Raw genomic sequence first — 20,704 nt, 5'->3', positions numbered from 1 at the left:
AAAGACAAAGCTGAAGCAAAAGTTATGATAGCCACTATACGAGAGAGTAACTTCCAGAGGAATCTGAAGCCCCCAGGTACCACTCCCAAATATTCAGTTTTTAGAGACAGGGAAAAGGGAAGAAAGAGAACCCCAGCCCAATCAAAATCTCAGGAGCAAACTAAAAATGCCTGTTTCTATCGTGGGGATGAGAGACACTATAAGAGTGAATGCCCTCACCTAAAAAAGAACCTGAAAATATTCCAAGAGATACACCCAAAAGAGAAATAGGGAGGTCATGGGCTCTATTTTCTGGGGGATAAATACCACCTAGAGAGTTTGATATCTTAAAAAGTAGGCCCCCAGAGGAGGTATTAGAATTTATATTTTATATTGGTGCAGAGAGAATTTGTGTGGAAAATATTCCAAGGAGATGTGATGTGAGTAATTATCGAAATACAGGACATCCCTCTGCCTGTCCTGGACTGCCAAGACCCCTGCTAGGGAGCTCAGAGACTCTGGCACAGAGCCCTAGACGCTTGTGGTTTTGATTAGGACCCATGGAGCAAATTACCAACCTTATATGAAGATCTGCAAGCCACGACGGTTTAAGTAGAAAGATAGTGAATTTATCACGAGGTGAAAAAGTAGATTTTTGGGGTTTTTAGAATGGGTGTTCAAGGGGCAAGATAGAGGAATCTGGGCATGTCCAGCCTTTCTCCTTCTTCTTGGCCTCCATCTTCTGCTGTGATGTTGGCACTTTTAGATTGGTTTAGAGTAGAAGCTCACTGTCTAACATAGGTGATACATATTGGAAAGTAATTGTAAATGTTGTACAAGTAGTTTTTAGTATAAAAAGATAACACCATCCTGGGGGCAGGCAGAGTGCCTCTGACTGTCTTGCTGAGCGGACCTCGGCTGGACAGGAGAAAGAATTTTATAGATAAGATACAATAAACAACCTTGAGACCAAGAACTGAAGAGTTATGACTCCTTCTTCGACCGTCGGGCTGGGAAAAGAGACTTTCTAATGTATCTCGGGGTCACTCTGACCAGCTAGAGATCTCGAGACATTGGCATCCCTGGGTGGACACTCCAAGAGGGCTCCAGGTGGGCTCTTGGGAAGCAGCCATGCCACCAGCCATCAGCCGCTGAAATCCAGCCCAAGAAGAGGCACTCTTAACGAAAAAATCCAGAGAGAACATCTTGACCTCTGCTGAGACAACTTGCTTTAAGCTGAACCCGGAAGGAAGACAACCAGAAGCGCGCCTGGAAATCCTCACCTGCGAGCTGCTGGACAGTGACCAGGGCAACCTCCAGACAGTTCTTGCAGACAACTCAGATTTTGGTAAGAAACATCAAAATTGAGAACATGGAGGGTACATGCTCCCAGGAACAACTCTGCATTTTGTCAGCCCTACAGGGCATGGCAGCCACACACCCTGTGGAAATTTCCAAAAGAGAGCTCAAAGATCTCTTGTTGTGGGTGCGGTGTAATTATCCGCACACAGAAATGCGTCTGCTGTTTGAGCTAGGCTTTTTGCAAGAGATCAACAGACACCTTTATCACTTGGCCATGGAAAAAGATAAAGGAGCTATAAAGTTGTAGCCGTCCACAAGGGTAATGTTGGAGGCAACCACGAGAAACAGCAGGAGGGCTGGCAGCCAGCAGCAGGCAGCACAGAACCCCACAGGGTTTGGAGGGAGGGAATTGCCCTGCCAGCAGCAGGCGGCACTTCTCCCTAGCAGCGCAGGGAAAGCAGAAATTGCTCCCACTGAAGGGGAGCAGGAGGGAATGCCATCACCTCCAAGGTCCCAATGGTCCCCTGAGCGCCCAGAAACCCCAGAAGCCTCAGGGTCCTTGGATACGGACTTGGACACACCCCTACCTGAAGCCCCAAAACAAATAGCCTTTAAGAAATAACGAGTTAAAACACGGAATGAGAAGTATTTGAAAAAGCATAGAATTTAGGAAACATATAGAGTAATAGATCAGCTAAAGCATGGAACATAATGACAAGAAGAGAGATAGGGATAGGAGAATTGGTAGGCTAAGCATGTTCAGAGCCAACAATGTCAAACTGACCCTAAGAACCTTGCCAAGCCATGGGGACCAAGCCAAGTACACCGGGGATTGACCATATTAGGATAGGAGTTCAAAAGTTTAAGGAGGAAGACTCATCAGGAGACCCCTGCCCACGATGAAGGCAACCGGAACGGCCACCAAGATGATCCTCAAAAGAGATGTCTCCGCCCACGCTCCGCCTACACCACGCCTCTTATGAATATGCATGCAAAAACCTGATTATGCATGTGATATGATGTAACTCTATATTCAAAACTGTATAAAAGGCTTGCTTTGTTACGAGATACTCAGAAATCCCTTTTGTGATTTCTCCAACGCTTCGTAATAAAATACCTCCTGTCTATGTTGACTTAAATTGAGTCTCTTAGGCAGTTATTCTTGCCTTTTGGGGCAAAATACGGCATCATATCTGGCGACCCAGGTGGGACCTCCAGACAGGAGATCAGGGCCTTAAGGGATCCTCCGGGGCCGGGTCCGGGGCCGGGACCCTCCGGGCGCCCCTGACAGACTTTTGTCAGAAGAGACTCCCCCCCCGGACCAGCGCTCTTTGGTGGACGAAGGGTTTCCTGTATCTCCTGCTCCAATTAAGAGGTATTTTAATTGTTTATTGTTTATTGATTTTGGAATAAAGCGCTTTAATTGGGAAACGGGGACCAGACGTGGTCACCCGGCGGGAAAGACCAGGGACGCCCTGGCAAAATCCCATTTGGAATCGGGGTTAAAGTCCCCATTTGGAATCGGGGTTAGAGTCCCCATTTGGAGTCGGGGTATTTGTTAAAAGAGTGTGTGTTTTTCTTTCATCTTAATGCTGTTGCTTTGTTTGAATTTCTAAATGTTGTTGTTTTGTTCGAATGTTGTTGTTTTGTTCGGATCTTTGAACTACGCCTGGGAACGTATCCAGCCAGGCCTGGGACCCTGTCCAATTTTTCCCTTTCCTTGATAAGGTTTTGAGGGAATATATTTGTGTTAATCCAGCCAGGCCTGGGACCCTGTCCAATTTTTCCCTTTCCCTGATAAGGTTTTGAGGGGATACATTTGTGTTATAGTTTTGTCTAACATTGTTATGTTGTCTGCAAGTATTTTGTAATTTGCCAAGACGCGAGTTTGAATTGCGGGACAAGGACTCGGTATTTTGTGTTAACTGTAATTTTTGTGTGTGTAAGAATTTATTGTGGTATTATCTGCAACCCGTACCTTGGTTTACAGCTGTTTTTACGGGGGTGTGTGACAGCCCGAAGCTGACCAGTATTGGTACTATACGGTTTGCCAGCGACATCTTGTGGTAAAGCGGTGTACTCTGATAGACCGGAAAGGTAGGACAGTTTGAATAAAAAGAGTGTGGGTATGAGTGAGAGTGAATGAGACGCAGCATCGCTGCGAAGCGAGAGGGAGTCCCGCTCCGCATTTCCTGTTCTTCAGGTCGGAAAAGGACGAAGTGATCGGAAATTGTGTGTATGAAGTGTTAAAATAAATTGACATATAGTACCTGCGAGAAAGAGACTAAACCAAAAATACACGCAGGGAATAGCCAGGGGAAGTCAACAGAGTAAGGACGTAAACATGAAAACCCCCTTAGGATGTATCCTAAAGCACTAGAAGGACTTGGGAGGAATTCCGGGGGGAAACATAAGTAAAAAGACACTCTTTAAATATTGTACACAGTGGTGGCCATTGTACAAGTTAAATGACAATGAGAAATAGCCACCGGAGGGAGTAACTAATGCTTTTCCTCCGCTAGCTTAATAAATGGAATGAGGTAACGTATGCTGAAATGTTCTTTACCCTAAGGAGTAAACTGGAGTGGCAAAAAGAGTGCGGGGTAAACGTAGCACCTCAGGACCCTCTAGTGCGGGCCCTAGAAAAAGAGGCAACCCAGTAGGAGGGAGAGGGAGGCTCCAAATCAGTGTGCGTACTGCCTAGAGATGGGACACTGGAAGCAAGAATGCCCCCGACTAAGGGAAAGACTAATGGCCACCACTACTACCACACATCAAGATAGTGAATGAGGGGGACCGGTGGGCCGTACCCTAGCAGACCCACTGGTTAAAATGGAGCTAGGGGAAGGTAAAAAGGAATTGAACTTTTTGATCGACACAGAGCAACCTTTTCGGTTTTAAATCAGGAATTGGTACCTAAAAGTGATCAATTTGTACAAGTTGTGGGAGCAACAGGCCAACCAGAAAAGGCTTACTTTTTGAAACCTATTAAATACAAAATTGGGAAACAAATGGGAATTCACCAGTTCCTGTATTTACCAAATTCGCCAAAGCCCTTATTGGGGAGAGACCTATTGGAGAACTTGGGGGCCGTAATAAAGTTTAACAAAGACAAATTGGAATTTCAAGTAAATGAGGAACAACTGATTACAGCTTTAAGCCTAACAATCAGTTGTGTGGAGCCCAAACCTGAGAGTCACAATTTCGAGCGAATCCTGAGCGAGACATACCCGTTAGTTTGGGCTACTGATATACCGGGAAGATCAAAACAAGCAGCACCGATTGTTGTTGAACTTAAAGTTGGGGCAAAGCCGGTGAAAAGAAAACAATACCCTCTGAGGATAGAAGACAGGAAGGGGATTGGGCCCATAATCAAAAGTTTTTTTTGGAACTAGGGTTATTGGTAGAATGCAAATCGGATTTTAATACACCAACCCTGCCAGTAAAGAAACCTAATGGGGCTTATAGGCTAGTTCAGGATCTGAGGGCAGTAAACGAAATAACCAAGACATTACATCCGGTAGTTGCTAACCCATACACGCTTCTAACTAGACTAAAGGATAATTTGGCCTGGTTCACCGTATTAGATTTGAAAGACGCATTCTTCTGCCTTCCCCTAGCCCCCGAGAGTCAAAAGATTTTTGCTTTTGAGTGGGAATCCGTAGATAGAGGAAGAAAGACCCAACTTACCTGGACAGTATTGCCCCAAGGATGGAGCAATTCCCCCACGATTTTTGGGAACCAGTTAGCCAAAGAATTAGAACAGTGGGAAAGGCCACTGGGAGATGGCACCCTTCTGCAGTACGTAGACGACCTCCTAATAGCAACAGTGACAGAGGAAGAATGCATTGAATGGACTATTTCCTTGCTAAATTTCCTGGGTTTAAGTGGATATCGAGTTTCTCAACAGAAAGCACAGCTGGTGCAAAGAGAAGTGGTGTACCTGGGATACGAAGTCTCCAGAGGACAGCGATCCCTGGGAGCAGCTAGGAAAGAGGCCATCTGTCAGATGCCTAAACCAGAGACGGTGAGAGATCTGCGCGCCTTTCTGGGGATGACAGGTTGGTGTCGGCTATGGATCTACCAGTACGGGATACTCGCTAAACCACTGTATGATTTGTTGAAGGGAACCAAGAACGTCCTAGTTTGGACTCCCGAAGCAGAAGGGGCCTTCAAGAAGTTAAAGCTGGAGCTAATGAAAGCACCAGCCTTAGGTCTCCCAGATGTATCAAAACCATTCTGGCTGTTCTCCCATGAGCGACAAGGGATGGCCCTAGGAGTCCTAGCACAGCAGTTGGGACCACATAAGAGAGCTGTGGCCTACTTCTCCAAGCAGCTAGATGAAGTAAGTAAAGGATGGCCAGGCTGTCTGAAGGCAGTAGCCGCAGTGATAATTAACATAGAAGAGGCCAGGAAGCTCACGTTGGGTCAGAAAGTGACTGTGCTAGTATCTCACACTGTGTCGGCTGTGCTGGAACAGAAAGGCAATCATTGGTTGTCGCCCTCCAGATTCCTAAAATACCAGGCCATCCTGGCTGAATCAGATGACGTAACTATTCAGGTAATTAACATTGTGAACCCAGCTTCATTTCTAGAAGGGAGAGCCCCAGCAGAACCCATCGAACACGACTGCCTGGAAACAATTGAAGCCGTCTACTCCAGTCGCCCGGATCTCAAAGAGGAGCCGTTCGAAGATGCGGACAACTGGTTCTCAGATGGCAGCAGCTTCGTGAGGCAAGGAGTAAGAATGGCTGGCTATGCAGTCACTACCACAGAAAGGGTAATTGAGTCAAACCCTTTGCCTGCAGGGACTTCAGCCCAAAAGGCAGAGCTGATAGCTCTGACTCAAGCCCTGGAATTGGCGGAGAACATGCAAATTAATATATGGACAGACTCTAAATATGCCTTTTCTGTTGTACATGCTCATGGAGCCATCTGGAAAGAAAGAGGACTGTTGACCACACAAGGGAAAACAATCAAACATGCAGAGGAGGTTCTGCGATTGCTAGAGGCGGTCCAACTCCCAGCACAAGTGGCCATAATACATTGTAAGGGACACCTGAAAGGTAATACTATTCCAGAAATAGGAAACAGAAAGGCAGATACGGAAGCTAAATTGGCTGCCACAAGGGCTAGGGAAGGGAAAGTAACGGCCCTAATACCAGGAGAGCTGGATACCAACATCCAGCCAGATTACCAGGAATCAGATCATAGATGGATTCAAAGAAATAAGGGCAAAATACTAGAAAATGGTTGGGGTCAATTGGAAACCGGACAGTTAGTAATACCAGGAAACGTGATGTGGCAGTTTGTAAAAGCAGAACATGAGAAAGCCCACTGGGGCTTGGATCCGCTCTATCAGTACCTGCAAGCTAGGATAGCAGGACCAAAATTATTTACCACCATAAAACATGTCACATCCCAGTGTGAACGATGTTTGAAGAACAACCCGAATACAAGGGACTAAGATACACCAGGGAGCAATAAATCGAGGTAAATTTCCAGGTGAAGTATGGCAAATTGATTTTTCTGAACTCCCAAGAAAAGGGGGGTTTCGGTACTTGTTGGTATTAACTGATACATTTTCTGGGTGGCCTGAAGCATTCCCTTGCAGGACAAATAAGGAAAGAGAAGTGACTAAAATACTGTTGAATGGAATTATTCCATGGTTTGGAGTACCGAAAAACATTTCTTCGGATAGGGGTACACATTTTTGTGCAAAAGTAGTGAAAACAATAAGCAAAGCACTACAAATCAAATGGCAACCACAAATATGCCTGGCTAAGGTTTTGTATGTGATCAATCATTTACGTGTTTTTGGGGAGGACGATGGCCCCCCTGCAGTTAAACATCACCCAAGGTCAAGTCAGGAAGCTATTAAGGAAACAGAGGTATAGATAAAGTATAAAAACCCAAGCACAGGGATATGGGAAAAGCCCGCAAAAGTACTGTACTGGGGTCGGGGATATCTTTGTGTTTTCTCACCAACAGGGCCTTTGTGGGTGCCTGCCAAGTGGACTAAACCTGTCTTTGATGCAGCATCTGGTGGACAACCTTACGGAGGGGGGCAAAGAGCGTCTGAGGAGTAAGCTGCTGCTGATCTTGCAACCCTTATTGCTGCAGCTGAAGGGACACTCGAAAGCGGTGGACAGAGCAGTGACACGCCACTACCGGACGGCCAGGGAGCTGATTGACATTATTGAAGCACTATCGACCTTCTGCATAAGAGGACCAGCGAGGGAGCGCTGCCTTGAGTGTCGCAGCCCCTGTTGTGCTGCGTGGGTAGCTCTATATTGTGGGAGTTGTAGTAGAACCTTTTGGTTAGAACAGTCTGGGATCTGGGATTTATGGTGTAATACCTGTACGCATAACTACACATGGGAGAAAGACTGGCAGAGGGAACTAAGGAGACAGACAGGGCTAGATACGGTCCTAGCTCTAAATCTTTTTGAGTCACCCGAGCAAAAAGTTTTGGCCTATTACCGGTGGGAGGTACAGTGTATTGGTGTATTGTGAAAAGAGTTAAAGCTCAAAGCAAGTCATATATAGCTTCTGCCAGGTGTAGAAAATTGGTGCCCTTAACACAGCATTCTGTAGTAGGACCCATTGAAGGAGATCCCGATAAAGCATTGGACTCCTGCACTGAGACTCTTCAGGGACTGAGATTGCAAAAGTTAGGATCAGTAAGGTTGAAGATAGATAAAAAGAAAGGCAAAAAAAAAGGGAACGACCTTGTCTAAATAAGGCTATTGGTGATTGCTAATCAATTTTTTATGGTTAGGGCACTTTTACAGTTGTGGGGGGATATAGTTGTTGAAAGAGACAATGAACAAGAACTACGATTACGAAATAAAATACGTCTTGCGTTAAAGAAAGACCTTGAGCTATTAGCCTCATATAGTAAAAAGGCTAAAGAGGCTTTGCAATCACCACCATTGAATTGGTTGCATTGGATTGAAGAGACAGACTTTTATACTGGTCCTTACTTACATTCACTTCCTTGTTATGTTTGCAAAAGGGATAATGATAAGCGCTATGCATGGGTAGCTTTGCATTGTGCAGATTGTAATCAGGTTTATTGGTATTCACAAAGGTCAGTAGGATATTTATGGTGTAGACCCTGTTTTAGAAAGTGGATTCGAAATTTTATCTGGGTTAGAGCTCTTGAACAAAGTACTGGCCTGCCAGGACAGACAGGATTACAGCTTTTTGAGAGTGCAGAACAGGTAATTATAACATACCTTAGATGGAAGTTGCAGGAAACACTTAGAATATTTGAAATTACTAAAGCCTCACGCATCGTAGCAGCTCGCTGTAAAGCTGATTTGCCTTCAAACTTACCTCACGCAATACCTGTAACCAAAGATGCTGATTTAGAATTAGATCAGTGTATTCAAAAATTGATTCAGCCTTACAATAGACAATTTAGCAAACCAGGGAAAAGACAGCGAAGAAAGGAAAAACAAAGCAAGCAGAAGGAAAGATGAAGTTTGTTCTTGTTATGTTGCTCAATGCTGTAGCAAGTGAAGCAGTTGGGATGCTGGGCCGAGGATGAGCTAGACAAAACGTCACTATAGATAGTTGCCAAGAAGAGACTAACAATACTAACTTTTGTGTATGCAACTTCACCGAGAGGGATGGACGTTAAAATTCTTAAAGCAATGCTCGCACATCCTGAAGTGAAGGAATTGGTGCAAAAGGTAAATCAAACGACTAAACGAATGGTATGGCAGGTAGAACATAATTCAGAGAAAATAACGGATGTCCTGACCGAAGTAGAACAAATAAGCCAGCATCATTGGTGGGATATATTTACAGGATACTCCCCAACAGCTACACAGGTCTTCAACTACCTGGTGCACCCAATGCTAATAGTAGTTGTAGCTCTGTTACTACTAACTCTCACAACTATTTGTATGTGGTAGAGACTAAGAATTATAATGAAAAGGACCCAAATGGCTTGGGCTATGGCACGAGCGTATCAGCGCCCTATAGGATTAGAATTTGACGAAAGAATTCGTAAGTTATAAGAAAAGGGGGGAAATGAAGCCCCAAAACAAATAGCCTTTAAGAAATAACGAGTTAAAACACGGAATGAGAAGTATTTGAAAAAGCATAGAATTTAGGAAACATATAGAGCAATAGATCAGCTAAAGCATGGAACATAATGACAAGAAGAGAGATAGGGATAGGAGAATTGGTAGGCTAAGCATGTTCAGAGCCAACAATGTCAAACTGACCCTAAGAACCTTGCCAAGCCATGGGGACCAAGCCAAGTACACCGGGGATTGACCATATTAGGATAGGAGTTCAAAAGTTTAAGGAGGAAGACTCATCAGGAGACCCCTGCCCACGATGAAGGCAACCGGAACGGCCACCAAGATGATCCTCAAAAGAGATGTCTCCGCCCACGCTCCGCCTACACCACGCCTCTTATGAATATGCATGCAAAAACCTGATTATGCATGTGATATGATGTAACTCTATATTCAAAACTGTATAAAAGGCTTGCTTTGTTACGAGATACTCAGAAATCCCTTTTGTGATTTCTCCGACGCTTCGTAATAAAATACCTCCTGTCTATGTTGACTTAAATTGAGTCTCTTAGGCAGTTATTCTTGCCTTTTGGGGCAAAATTCGGCATCAACCAGTCCCGGGAAAGCTGAAATCAGCCATTTTCCCCAGTGAGGAAGACGATTGGGATTTCTCATATTTTGAGGTTAAGTATCCCGAATCGAGAAAGCCAAAGCGCAGCCTCACTGCGGGAACAGCAGCGAGACCAGTTGGGGGGGGGGGGGCGCAGACGAGATCGCGGGGCCCAAGGGGGACGGGGAACTTCCCTTTGGCGACTGTCAGACCTGTGTGGCAGCGGCACCAGATAGCCCGAGGCAGCCTGAGGCTGCAGCGGAGACAGATTAGGGGGCCGTGGGGGCGGCGGTAGGCACAGAAGCTGCGGCGGCGAGCGCATGCGCGGGACCGGCAACAGTGGTGGTTTCAGGCGAGGCAGTGCCAAAGACGCGTGCAAAGGGGGAAAACCCGCGCGACTGCATTGGTGGGCGATCAGCAGCCACCCGGGGAAAGCTCACGGGTCACGGCGGCTGCATCAGGCGGAACTAAGCCAGCCGGAACAGCTGCAGAGTCCACGGGGGCTACTGCGGAGAAATGCGGGAAGTGCGCGATGATGACGCGTAAATGGGAAGTCGGAGCGGGGAGGGTTTTTTCCCATTTCGCAGACACGTCACAAGCACTAACCGAGCGGGGACCGCGCAAGTCGGTTGTGGGTGTTGACATGGGGTCAGAGGATAAGGGTCGCGATGGGTATCAGGGCAGGGCGGAAACATCAGAGCTGGAATGGGATCTGAGCAGTGAGGATGTCGATCTGGGAGATGAAGGGGGCATTCCCAAGATCGCGCCTGCGCCGAAGCGAGTGCAGAGGAGGCACGGTCGGAGCGGGGGCCTCCGCACTCCTGTGGCGACACAGGCAGAGACGGGGCGTGGTCAGGGTGCAGAGGTTTCCCGAGGTACCGCCCCTTCTCCGGTCCCATGGCACTGGCATGCAGCCAACCCCAGCAGCCAGCCCAAAACCAAGCTCAGCAAACCGCAGTTTCAGCCTCAATCAAAATCTCAGATGGGAGAGTTGTCACAAATAAAGCAGATGTTATATGAGGCAGTCAACGACCCATCAGAGACACAGATAAGAGAGTATAGTGAGAACATGCAAGTGTTACAGCCGGTCGCCATGACAGATCCAACCGAGCAGGCGCCAGCGCCACCTTGTGGTGGGACCGTCACCTTGCAAGAAGTTTTGCCAGACCCACGTGGTTGGACCCCAGTGCCATCTAGTGGCGGGACTGTAACGTTGCAACATTTTTCTCCAGTTTCATATAAAAAGAAGGCTAGGTCAAAGATGACAGCTCCGACACAGCGAGTGGAGCCTCCATCAACTCCAGAACGTCATGGGGTTCATGACACTCCTACTGAAGTGCAGCAACAGGATGATACAGTACGAATTACTGCTTCAGAGGTTATTCCAGCCTGGATGCTCTCAACATCAGTACCTACTGGCTCATCTGGACAGGGGCCAAAGATTACAATACCAAGGAGTGTGGCTAGATATGTTTTACAGTATTTGGATACAGCTTTGGAAACTACAGCACAAGAATTTCAAATTCATGTTCGTAATCTAGGGTCAAGGGCCAAGGCTACAGCCCAGCAGGGGATGCGGATTCCAACGATGCCAGTGACTTCCAGGATGGGAGAGGCTGCAGCATGGCACCAGCCACCATGGATGACTCCACTTTACATGCAAGTACCCATGCAAACACAGGTACCCACAGCACAAATTATTCCAGCCACAGATTGGGCAAACATTAAAATGAATTAGCGAAAGAAAAAGACTTATTATGTGGCTCAGGAGACATTGAGATGCCCGTGAATTACGATGCACAGGGCCAGAACCCAAGATGAGAGAGGTTAGATAATGAAGTAGTCAAAGATCTACCCAAGGCCATCAGAGACAACGGACTGGGTTTTTCATATTTTAAGCAGCTTTTGAGGGGCACTTTCAATATATATGATTTAACGCCTTATGATCTTAGATGTCTTGTGTCAATGATTCTTACAGACACACAAGTTCTAGTGTGGGACATGAGATGGAGAAGAGCTCTCGGTGAGCTGAGAGCCAGATACCAGGGCGGACCACATGCTAACCTCACCTTGGCACAGTTGGCAGGTGATCCTCCAGAGGACATCCCGGTGCAGCAAGCGGCGAGGCTTCCACGAGAGGTGCTGAACGACATCAAGGAAGCAGCGCAGATGGCAATTCTACAAATTGCACCAGCAGGAGTTTAAGACACCATCTACACAGATATCAGGCAAGGTCCTTCTGAACCTTTCTCTTCATTCACATATCGTCTCACGCAAGCAGTGGATTGACATGTAACTGATGAGGCTGTGAATCCGCACATCATCAAGAGCCTTGCCCTTGCCAATGCCAACCAGGACTGCAGGCGAGTCATCAGTGCGATGCTGTCAGGATCCGTCCTAGTGGACAGATGTCCTGATGATTCATAGGAATGATCTCAGAGTGCAAAACCAACACGGTACAAGGGGGTTTGCAGTGATAATCAAATCAAATGCAATTTTATTGAAATAACCACAGCAAAAATGTGATAGAGGGATTAAGGAAGAGAAAAAGAGAGAGGAAGAGAGAGAGAGGGAGAGGGGATATAGCTACCAACGCAGAGACAAAGTCCTTTGGTCCAGTCCAGTCGAGGGTCCGCCTGCTACGCTGGGGAGATCTCAAAGGCTCTAGCTAACTCAGGGGTTTTTATTACTGAAAATTGTGAGGAGGGGGAAACTGGTACAATAGGGAACAGATGTAACAGGTAGTCTATGTTCTCAGCAGTAAATGAGAGCCATTGTTTTCTTGCTCCAGTGGTCACAACCTGCAGGCTAACATCTCGCTTCGGTCAGCTTGCCTCCCCCACACACCTCCCCCGGGCTGGAGGTTTCAGTCCCAGTCCTTGGAAGGAGCAGAAGGGCCTTTTAGGAGTTTCATGTCTCAGTCCTTGATGGAGAAGCTTCTTACATTGTTGTAGTGTGTTCTGCTAGTTTATTTAGCTGCTACCCTATTTTCTGTAATTGTTCCCCCATTTTCTGTAATGGTTCTGCCCTCACCAATTTTTCCCGCCATTGTATTGTCTATCATTTGGTTACCTTGGTTACTCCCGCCACAGTTTATGTCAATCCTCTCTGTTATATAATTTCCCCTCCCCTGTGTTTCCTTATATGTGAATTTGTTCTCCTCCCTGGGCCCAGTCAATCACTCCCCACTCCTCCCAAGCCTCCAGAATCTTCTACCTGGGAGTTATCATTGGCTGTGGCTCCTGGGCCCCTCCCTTATTATGTAACTATTGGTTTCTCCCCAGTGCCTATTATGTTAAGTCCACTCCCCTACCTCTCTTCTATTGGTCCTTTGTAAACCCCTCCCTGAGATCCCTCCTCCCCTTTATAACCCTGTTGCACCTTTTGTTCTTGGTTACTCCCTGGTAGACACGTTAGATTCAACATCTGGGTGTCTGTCACTCCCTGGTTGACAATAAATCTGACAAGTCCCCAGTGAGTGTCTGGACTCTTTACTCTCGTCGGCCAGCAGCGATTCCGTCCACTGTGAGCACAGCCTGAAGTCTTCTGACGCTGAGGGTTGCTCACACATTTGCATCTTGGTGTTGGCCACCCTCCTGCTAGCCGGACACCTGACTTTAGGCCACACCTTGCTGCATTACATCTCAGTCTGTCACGGTGGTTGTAAAACAGGTGAGGGTCTTCTGTGGGAGACCACCTGAAACTCAGGAGAAGCCCAGCCAGGCCGAGAGGTGGGACAGCTTCCAAAGCTGCTATTGTTGCAAACGGGGCATGGTGCCCTCTTCTAAGCATACAGCAAACACACTTGTGAAAACAATAGCTTAACACTGAGCTTTCAGGTCTCAGGGCCTTTGGCATGTGACTTTTCTCCTTCAGAGCCAGATATTCTAGACAGGGGGGGGTCTTCTCTTCAGTGGTCTCCCGAGGATGATCGTGAGGCAGATGAGGGAAAATCCTGACAGACTCTCACAGATGCCAAATCAACCCTCTCTGGCAGAGATGGTGGAGGAGTGCAGCAAGGTGGGAACACCTCAACATGTTGCATCTATCGTGAAGCAAGAAATGGAATGACAACTGGAAGGACGAATGGAAGAACGGAGGGACAGAATGTTCCAAGTGCAAAATGAAAGGATCTATAAGGTTTTTGCGAACTTTGAAAAGAAAAGCAACCCTCCTGGAGGACAATGCTACAAATGTGGGGCATTTGGACACTTTAAGAGAAACTGCCCACAAATGCCAAGGACTGAAAAGCCATGTGGCCTCTGTCCAAGGTGCAAAAGAGGAAGACACCTCACAAGTGAATCCTGCTGTCAGATTGATGTGGATGGAAAACCTCTGCCGCATCTGGGAAACTCAAAAAAGAGTGCACAGCGCCAGGGCATGTTGACACAAGTGATGGTGATGACACAAGAAAAGACAGAAAAGTCATCGGGGAATGTCGAGCAGATGCCCTCAACAAAGCAATCTAAAGAATCCCCAGTGACCCAGAGTTGCGTCCGCCAGGAGCACAGTGCATCCTAGCAGATTCAAAACTGACGTGCTTCATGGATGACAACCGCGCAGTGATACTCACGGGTGTCACTAGAACTTCACCCGAGAGACAGAACTTTTTAATAATTGGTAAAGACAGAAGCAGCATCCTTGGACTTGTCATTTACCTTTCGATCATCTTGGCAAATCAGAATGAAGAGCTGACAGTTTTAGCCAAAGCTCTCCGACCACCACTGACTGTTCCACACAACACCCTGGTAGCCAAAGCTATCGCTTTGCCACCACATGCAGTGGAACAAGTCATGCCGGTGTTTGATCAGCAGGACTTTCCCTCTGGAGACCATGTGGAAGTACACGCTTCCTGGATAAAACACATAGGTCGGGATAGACCCACTGTCACTTGTCAATTGACAAGTGGCGAAAGGTCGATCACCATCAGAGGGATGCTCGACACAGGGGCCGACGTCACAGTAATATCATACATATTTTGGCCCCGGGAATGGAAGTTGGTTGCTCCCTTGGATTCTCCCACAGGCATAGGGGGGAGTTCCCTGTGTCTGCAGAGTGAGAACTCAGTTATTGTCACAGGACCAGGAGACAAAACAGCAATCATACGTCCTTTTGTTGTGCAAAAGCCCATCACTGTATAGGGAAGAGACCTTTTAGCACAATGGGGCACGAAATTGGAAGTGAATTTTTAGTGGGGGTCACTTCGGCACTCATCACTCTGAAAACTTGGAAAACAGACAATCCTGTCTGGGTGGATCAGTGGCCCCTTGAACGAAAGAAATTGAGTGCTCTGAATGGCCTGGTCAAAGAACAACTGGAAAAGGGACACATCAAGCCAACAAACAGCCCATGGAATTCTCCAGTGTTCGTCATTCGGAAGAAAACTTCAGGTTCGTGGAGACTGCTGCATGATCTCAGGAAAATCAACGAAGTCATCGAGGACATGAGACCGCTTTAACAGGGAGTTCCTTCACTCTCAATGATTCCCAGAAACTGGCCACTTGTGATCATTGATTTCAAGGACTGTTTCTTCAGTATTCCTCTGCATCCAGATGATGTTCCTCAACTTGCATTCTCTGTCCCAAGCATCAACAGGGAGGACCCTCTGCAAAGGTATCATTGGGTGGTTCTTCCACAGGGCCTCAAGAACTCGCCAACTATCTGGCGATGGTACGTGTCTCCGGCACTGGAAAAACATCCGGGGGCAAAAATCATTCATGGCATGGATTATTTTCTCATCGCAGCACCAACACATCAGGAGCTGCAAGAAGCTCGTGACTGTATGATTGCAGAGGTGCAAAAAGCAGGACTGGAAATCAGTGTTTCAAATATTCAGGAGATCACACAATGGAAATACCTGGGGTTGAAGAACTCAGAGTGAACAATAATACCACAGAAAATTGAAGTCAGCTCCAAAGTCAGCAATTTGCATGACCTGTAACAGCATCTAGGAGAAATCAACTGGATGAGACCAATCTTGGGGATCACAAATGATGGCGTCCCATCATTGCTCAATTTGCTAAGAGGAGACAATGACATTAAATCTCCCAGAACACTCACACCTGAAGCACAGAAAGAACTCGAGAAAATTACAGAGATCATTCAGCAGAAATAAGCACATCGTTTTGTAGAATCACTGCCCTTCCAATTGGCAGTGTTGGGGGGAAAAGTACAGTTTCATGGCCTGATTTTTCAGTGGGATTCATCTGAAAGAGACCCTCTCTTAATCATAGAGTGGATTTTTTTGCCTTACAAGTCTCCAAAGACGATCCTCACTGGACCTGGAGATGGCATCTCAAATTATCATAAAAGCAAGGACAAGGTTGCTGACAATGTCAAGCAGGGATTTTTCTACAATTTATTTACCACTGAAAAAAGATTATTTTGACTGGGTGATGCAAAAATCAAAAGACTTGTTAATTGCGGTGTTAGGATACGCACTGTGAGAGTCTGTCCGAATATATCCTCCATTTTTCTGGCCTCACTATTGCCATGGAGGGAAGACCATCGAAAGATCGAAGTCTGTTGAGCCAGTGGGGGAGGGAAACCATGTGATTCTTAGCTCACTGTTTCCACAGGTGTTATTTGCTAACACGCCATGCTGAACTTGAAGGGGGCATTCTGCCCTTTCTGAACAATGGTCTTGGACTTTCTCCCCACCTCCTGGCGTGGCTGATTTGAGCTCTGGGGTGGTCCCTCCTCCAAGAGAAGACCCCTCTCGCCTGCCTCCCACCATCGTGACAGACAAGCAGAGATGTAGGCCTCTTCATCAAAGAACCAAGACAAGAAACTCCTGTGCAAGAAACCCCCCTCGCACTTTCTTCCTAGAGACTGGGACTGAAACGCCCCCCCCCCCAACTTGGGGGAGCTGTGTAGTTGGTGGGGGGAAGGCTGCCCAGAGCAAGCACAGGTACGAGCGCTGAGCCATGAAAACAATGGTGCCTGTTGCCTGGCTTGAGTTTGTGCACCCCCCATTCTTTCTACCCCCCCTGAAGACCTTTGTTTCGGCTGAGAAACTCATCCCCTTCCTCCAACGAATAAGAGTATAACTGGAGACCAGTTCAGCTGTGCCTTTCGAGATCTCCCCGGACGTGGCCTGGTGAGCTTTCGACGGCTGGACCTTCAAAGAATAAAGCTGCACCACGCTTCAGTAGCTATAACCCATCCCCCCTTCTCCCGCCTCCTTTCCTTATCTTCTCCTTCTTTCCCTGGTTCCCCCAATACCAACGCATTTCTGTTGTGTTTCAATAAAACTGCATTTGTTGATTTGTTACTGCAAATCCCCTGTGCCTTTGGTGGTTATTTTGCACCTTAAAATCACTATGTTACCTGTTACTAGGACAGATCGCGAAACTCAGGCATTTGCATGATTCATTTTCAGGGTCACAGATTGCTGAAATCAATAATTTGTTATGGGGAAAAACCAAAAATAAATGAGGAACCATTGGAAGGGATAACAGTATTCACTGATGGTTCAGGGAAGACCCACAAATCAGTAATCAATCAGCAGAATTCGGTAACAGGGGAATGGGACTCAGATGTAAAAACAGTACAAGGTTCACCACAAATTGTGGAATTGGCAGCAGTGGTCAGAGTCTTTCAATTGTTCCAGCAATGTCTCAATCTGATCACAGATTCAGCATATGTTGCGAATGTGGTCCAACGATTGGAAGGTTCACTTTTGAAAGAAACAAGCAATGGCATCTTATATTCATACTTATCATGAATGAAAACACTGCTGCAAAACAGGGAACATAAATATTTTGTTGCTCACATTAGAGCATATTCATCCCTCCCAGGATTTTTAGCAGAAGGGAATGCACAGGCAGACAAGCTAACCATGGCCATTTCACAGACTTTACTGGATATTTTTGAGCAGGCAAGGTTGAGCCATGCATTTTTTCATCAAACTGCACAGGCACTGATGGAATCCTTTCACATCTCAAAAAGCCAGGCGAGGGAAATCATTAGTGCTTGTGCAACCACCTGCATCCACAGGAGCAGTCAATCCGAGAGGATTGCAGAGTCTCCAGCTGTGGCAAGCTAATGTCACAAAATATACAACTTTTGGGAAGGTCAAAAATATCCATGTCTTGGTTGATATGTTTTCAGGAGCAATTTTCACATTGTTACAACCAGGAGAAACTGCACAACATGCCTGTTGACATTTTTTGCAAGCATTTGCATCATTAGGGGTGCCTCAGGAAATAAAAACAGATAATGGTCCAACATATATAGGGAAGGTGCTTGACAAATTTCTGAAAAAGTGGGGTGTCAGACATACGTTTGGTATTCCCCACTCTCCCACAAGTCAAGCAATCATTGAAAGAACACACCACACCCTGAAATCCCTTTTGGATAAACAAAAAAGGGGGGAGCCAGAGGCAACACCTCACATGAGGTTGAACAAGGCATTGTATGTGTTGAATTTTCTCAACAGCTCCTTTTCAGAACGCACTCCACCAATTATCATGCATTTTTCTAACAGTACCCAGGCAAAACTAAGGGAGAATTCCTTAGTTTTGATCAGAAATCCAGAAACAGGACAGATTGAATGTCCTTTCAAACTAATCACGTGAGGCAAGGGTTTCGCCTCTATTTCCATAGGGCGAGGTCCAAGGTGGGTGTCGGCAAGACACGAGAAGCCTTACTGGACTCGGACACAAGAAGACACGGATCCCGGAACCAAAGAGGCAAGCACACAGATGGAAGGAGAAGACAAGACCGTGGACATCTCGAAAAACACATAAGGAGTTCAAGGACATGGGCTTTCTTTCAGGGGCTTGGGTGTCACGGCATTGCAAAGCTTCTCACAAGGAGTGAAGCCATGAGCTTGAGATTCGATCAAGTGTTGCTCATGTGCCCCATTCTCCCACCTATTGCTTTAGGCAATGAGGCAGATTTGCCCACGGTCCAGCCAAAACAAAATGTTTGGGAATCTTTGGCCAATGCAGCGGGTTTAGACAGCATCTGCTTGACACATTCAAGGCCAGGGAAACCATTTTCAACATGCTTGGTGGGCTTGCCGGTGAATGAGTGGCCAATTCCAAAAAACACCCCTTTAAAGATTTCACAGGGAATTTCAAATCCTGTGGACGAATGGCGTCCTTGGACACAGTTCCTTCCTGTGGCTCCTTTTGAACCTCAGGAACTGGAAATTCTTGGGTCAACAAAAATTAATTTTTGCATAAAATTCGGGCTTTCAGAGGTGACACAAACAGACAATGAGACAATCAATGTCACTCCATATCATATAATTTATAGAAATGCATCTGCTTGGTGCAAATACACAAAGGTGACAACCAAACCATCACTCCAGGTTCCAGTGCAATTGCCACAGGGAATCTTTTTCATTTGTGGGGACAGAATTTGGCCTGGTATCCCTGCAAATGTCAAAGGTTGTCCATGTAGCACTAGGAGAATTTCATTGCTAACACCCAATTTGAAAATTTTGAAAGAGCAAAAACATAGAGGGGAAAAGATCAGTGGAACAGTACAGTCCAAATTGTGATTATTAAGTGCACACATGGGACAAGGCTCGGAGAATTGCAGTTGCAATTTTCTCACCATGGACAGCATTAGGGGTGGCCTTGACTCAGTTGGATCATATGGGTTACTGGTTGAGCAAGCATGCTTGGGCCATTTCTCTTGCACTGAGTGACATGTTAACAGATGTCAACAGTGTGAGACAAGCAACTCTCCAAAACAGAGCAGCAATTGATTATCTGTTGCTGCCACATGGACACAGGTGTGAAGAGTTTGAAGGGAATGTGCTGCATGAACCTGTCAGATCATTCAAAATCGATTCATGAAAACATCAAACATTTACAAGAAAGTTTTAATAAGCTTGGGGAAGTCACTGGATCCTGGATGGATGATGTGGTTGGATTTTTTACCCTTACACCATTGTGGAGGGAACTTTTAAAAATACTTTGCTATATTTTGATAGGGCTTGTAGTTCTTCTACTCATTTTGCCATGCATCTTTCAGTGCATGTGGCAGGCCATGAACAAAGCTACGAAAGAGGTGTTTTTGGTGCAAACAGAAGGGGGAGATGTCGGAATTCAGGACATCCCTCTGGATGTCCTGGACTGCCCAGACCCCTGCCAGGGGGCTCAGAGACCCTGGCACAGAGCCCTAGACGCTTGTGGTTTTGATTAGGACCCATGGAGCAAATTACCAACCTTATATGAAAATCTGCAAGCCACGACGGTTTAAGTAGAAAGATAGTGAATTTATCACAGGGTGAAAAAGTAGATTTTGGGGGTTTTTAGAATGGGTGTTCAAGGGGCAAGATAGAGGAATCTGGGCATGTCCAGCCTTTCTCCTTCTTCTTCTTGGCCTCCATCTTCTGCTGTGATGTTGGCACTTTTGATTGGTTTAGAGTAGAAGCTTATAGTAGGAGTCCTAGTAAAATATATGTATTGTATAAGTGGCCTTGCCCCAATCCTAGTTGTTCTAAATGGGCTGCAGCTGTGATGTCCTTAATTAGGCAGCAGCTGTAGATAATGAAGATAACTGGGATAAAAGGGGGTGGGTTGGCTGGTTGGGCTGAGCTTTGGAGGGGTCTGCATATAGAAGCAGGAGCAACACTGCTGTGAAGAGCTGCATGTGAGAAAGCCACTCAGAAGGTATGGGACTCTAGAAATAGGATAACAACAATATGAATACAACAGAAACTCACTGTCTAACATAGGTGATAGGTATTGGAAAGTAACTGTAAATGTTGTACAAGTAGTTTTTAGTATAAAAAGGTAACACTGCCTCTGAGGTGGGG

The 20,704-nt window shown here is 46.3% G+C and overlaps 1 long non-coding RNA gene across 1 annotated transcript; it reads left to right on the top strand.

The window, feature by feature from the left end:
• Positions 1-1,980: 1,980 nt before the first annotated feature.
• On the top strand, positions 1,981-10,062 carry LOC141726882 (uncharacterized). Its single transcript, XR_012577835.1, has 3 exons — positions 1,981-2,656; positions 3,272-3,378; positions 7,273-10,062. It is a non-coding gene; the product is annotated as an uncharacterized LOC141726882 (long non-coding RNA).
• The last annotated feature ends 10,642 nt before the right edge of the window (positions 10,063-20,704 follow it).

The sequence above is a fragment of the Zonotrichia albicollis genome, chromosome W (assembly GCF_047830755.1).
Source record: "Zonotrichia albicollis isolate bZonAlb1 chromosome W, bZonAlb1.hap1, whole genome shotgun sequence".
NCBI lineage: Eukaryota > Metazoa > Chordata > Aves > Passeriformes > Passerellidae > Zonotrichia > Zonotrichia albicollis.
The sequence above is the reverse complement of the archived record's forward strand: the minus strand, read 5'-3'. Positions and strand labels throughout refer to the sequence as shown.